Below are 4,557 nucleotides of genomic sequence, written 5' to 3'. Positions count from 1 at the left end.
TATGATTTTTATTTAAATGAGGTAGAATATAGATAGAGTATATGTTTTAAATCATAGTGGTATTGTAAATGTCAATTTAATTATTGGCTAAAATTTTAATTTATTTTCATTGCAATGTGAAATTAAAATGTACTTTTTTTTAAGTTAATCATATTTTTAAAGCTCCAAATTAAGATTTTCTCTATGCACAAACACTACTTATCAAAACCCCAGACAAGCCAGCCATTGTGCATATATTCACACCCAGAATAAAGCATTTATATTTGTAATGCTATTTCAAGGCCGTGTATCAGATTTAAGATCTTAATTATCTCTGAGACAGGACAGCATGCAGACAAATGTCCTAATGGTCCAAGCTTTCAAAGAATGTTGGCATTTATTCTATGGATCTGCATCTCTGCACGGCGACCAGACAGGACTGCGCATGACATGACTAAATACAATTCCATCTTCCCAGTCCCTTCTCTTTCCCCTTTGCCCCCAAATCCTCCTTCTTCTTTTTTCTGCTCCCTCATTCGAATGTTCATTTTGAAGATACGCTTTTCACCAGGATTAAAACAGGGTTTGCATTTAAAATTTTCATTTACCAAACAGAAAAATATTTTACTAGAAGGGAATGGTATTAAGGGGAAATGATTTTCCGTGTGCCCTGAGGCCCAGCATAGACAGGATTTGATTTGCTATGTTCAGCTGGAATCTGGATTGATACGCAGAGATGAGAGGGGTTGTTTAATAAAATTTACATTTCATTTTCTCACTTGACACCAGTGTCCTGTCACTCATGGAACTGATGGGAATGCTGCAAATAACTTTTGTCAGAATCTAGTTGGGGAAACAGACTGGGAAATGAGAAGACAGAAAGGGGAAAAGGGAGGAGAGTCTAGCTTATTTTTGTCTTTTGGCTTCAGTGATGGAAATAGACCCATTGAGTCTGGGGGACATGACAGTTGGTCACCTCCACACTGGAAGGACCAGGTACACCAGTGAGAAACCTGGGGAAGGCAGCTAGGAGTGGACATGACCCAGCTATGTACAAGGGCAGTAGTGCTTGGAGGGGAATCTATGGATTGAAGGAGGGGTTTAAGCTTATGGAGGACTAGAAGTTGTTTGTGTCAACTGAAAAAGAGATCAGAAGACATACAAACAAAGGCAAGAGGAGAGGATTAAATTCTCCTTCTTTCAGTGAAACCATAGTGTCTGTAATTTTACTCTTCACTCTAAACCAGAAGTGTCTGTTTTCCACTTCTGTGTAACAAATTACCACAAACATAGTGGCTTAAAACAACATCCATTCATTAGATCTCGGTCCTGTAGGTCAGAAGACTGGGCAGGCTCACCCGGATTTTGTTCTTAGGGTCTCATAAGGCTGTTATCTAGATGTTGGCTGATCTGGGCTTTTATTGGGAGTCTCAGGAAGAATCAGCTTCCATGCTTATAAAGGTGGTTGGCATAATTCATTTCCTTGGACTTCATTCATTATAGGACTATAGTTCCCTTTCCACACTGATTGTCTTCTGTGGGCCACTCTGAGTTCTGAGAGGCCACCTGTATCTCTTGCCAAGTGGCCTGCTCCATCGTCAAAGGAGCAAGGACACATGAAATCATTCCCAAGTTTGACATACCTCTGACTTCCTCTTCTGCCATCAGCCAGTAAACAAAATCTCTTCTTTTAAAACGTTCCTGAGGTAAGGCCCACCAAAATAATTTTGCCACCTTAAGGTCAACTAATTAGTAAGCCTAATTTCATCTGCAGTATCCCTTTGCCATTTAATCATGGGTAGGACATCAGGTGGCTGAGATAATGGGATCACCTTAAAATTCTGCCTATCACATTGTCCTTCCTATGTGTGATCCATGAGTGCCAGCCCAGGGGAGGTAGAAGGGCATGTTGCTGTGGCCAGCATAGCTAGTGACTTCTGAGAAGCCTGGAGATCCAGAAGGCTAGAAAACGAGGCCTTTAATGGAGTCCCCCTAACGGTGGAATCTGCGAACCAAAAAGGGATATATGGTCACTATGAGTTCCAGACAGAATTCCATTTAGGGCCTTTTGTTGTTGTTGTTGAACCTTAGAAATAATAAGGATTATTTGTCAAAGGGAACTACTATATTATTAAGCAGGGGAGGGCCTATAGAATCAGAAGATATTTGGGTTACATATTGGTAAATATCTTAATTTGTGTCTTTCATAAGAACAAAATGAGACTCAAAAGTTAAAATTACTTTCTATTGATAAGAAAGTTAGTTATAATTACTTTCTATTGATGCCAACCATGGTGTGACATGTTTCTACATTCTAATTCAAAGTGGTTTTTCCTTCACTTGACTTGGTATAATAAGCAAAGGAGGGATCTAACAACAACAACGACAAAAAAAAGCCCTTTGGGAGGCCAAGGTGGGCAGATCATGAAGTCAAGAAATTGAGATCATCCTGATCAACACGATGTAACCCTGTGTGTACTAAAAATACAAAAATTATCTGGTTGTGTTGGTGTACACCTGTAGTCCCAGCTACTTGAGAGGCTGAGGCAGGAGAATCGCTTGAACGCAAGAGGTGGAGGTTGCAGGGAGCCTAGATCATGCCACTGCACTCCAGTCCGGCAACAGAGCAAGACTTGGTCAAAAAAAAAAAAAAAAAAGAAAAGCCTCTGCAAGATCCAGAGGACTCAGGGCTGTTTAGGCAGGCAGTTCAGCCTTGAGCATGCAATGGATGGTCTAAAAGGTGTGGGCATGGTGTGTAAGTGGGCACATCCCCTTGATTTCATGGATTCCGTCTGTATGAGAAATGTAGCTACGGGTGGGGTGAAGTCAAAGTGGAGCCCTCTAGAGCACAGAATTTAGGACAGAAACTTCTGTTCACTAGGTCTAAAGGTAAGTATCAGCTCGGGTGTCATATATGTCTGATGCAAGTTTCATTCGGCATATCAAGGAAAGAGGAAAGTTAGAGACCATTTACTCTGTGATCTCCCAATGTATAAATTAGACTAGGGAAGTAGCATTTAACCATGCCTTAAAAATATCAAGAGAGTAGGATACTGAAATATTCATAACACTTGCACTTCTTTCCAAGTAAGTAGAATTTTTCCTAATACCTAATCTCTTCAGTTACAGTGGGTATTCTTCTGTCTGGCCCAATCTGAATTGAAACCATGCCTACCATCTTTTAATATAATTTCACATGTTTAAAATGGTTATTAATTATTCATTCAGCCTTTTATTTCCTGTACTCTACAGCAATTCATCACTGATGAATCCATGATCTGGGAATCAGTAACTCTTCTAGTCACACTTATATATTTCCTCCTACCTGAAAGGTCCTCTTCTCTATATACTTACACTTTACCTATTCTTTTAAATCATACTTAAGTTTTCCTTCCCGATGAATATTTCTTTTCTTATTACAAATATTATTTTGCTCTTTTTGCAATTATTATTGCCTAGTATACAAGAAGGATGGACAATATAATTACTTGGAGAGAATTGAATCTGTAGAAAGAATTACCCAAATGTTTAAATTAAAATAATGGAAAATATAGTATGATTTTCTAATTATTCCTACACAGCAACAGCTCACATTGGTTTCTGACACCTTTTCTAAAACACTGAAGTTAGAAAATACTCGAATGATGTTTTCAGAATTTTATAGAGTAAAGGTTGTGATTAAAACATTTTATAATCAGCTGTTATTTTCCATGTATGAAGCCATTTTATGACAAAGGGGTTCAGAAATAATATATCCCATATAACTTACTTGAAAAAAATTACTAGAAGATGTACTTCAACATATTAAGATATAACTGTGATTAATGAGTCATAAATTGGTAAGCCATGATAATAAAAGATTATCTAACAACACAGGAGTAAATTCAATATAAAGATACATCCAAATAGTTGTTATACATTTGGTTATAAAACAAAATGCAAACACTAAAATCATTTTTAAAAGAAAAAATACAAATATTAAAAGAATAACTTGAAATGGCTGTTAATATAATTTGTGGTTGATATTACCAATCTCACTATCCAATAAAAAAAATTGGATGGGTGAGACTGCATTGAGGCAGGAGTGTAAAATTATATTAAATTTAATGCATTAAAAAATAAGATACCATTTCAAGCTTGCAAACCTTCACAATATACACTTTCAAGAATATAGGGGAAAGCATATGCAATATTGATGATATGAGAAAATGTCTTAGTCATTTTGGGCCACTGTAACAATCTACCATAGATTGAGTGGCTTAAATAACAGACTTTTATTTCTCACAACACTCGAGGCTGGAAAGCTCAAGATGGAGGTGCCAGCAGATTTGGTTCCTGGTGAGGGCCCTCTTCCTTGTTCACAAACAGCCAGTTTCTCACTGTGTCCTCATATGGCAGAGACAGAAAGAGAGATGAAGGAGACAGATGACTCACTGAAGTAGCTGGTAGAGTGAATGAAAACCAAGGAAGTAATACAATGTGTGAACAAAAGTCTTTCAAATGAATTTGCTGGAGTGGAGGTAGAAAAATCGTGAAGAGATTCGAAGAAGCCTATTGAATCAAGGAATGTTTTCTTTT

Source organism: Rhinopithecus bieti, unplaced genomic scaffold (assembly GCF_001698545.2).
Source record: "Rhinopithecus bieti isolate Rb0 unplaced genomic scaffold, ASM169854v2 scaffold_31531, whole genome shotgun sequence".
Taxonomy (NCBI): Eukaryota; Metazoa; Chordata; class Mammalia; order Primates; family Cercopithecidae; genus Rhinopithecus; species Rhinopithecus bieti.
Note: the sequence above shows the minus strand (reverse complement) of the source record.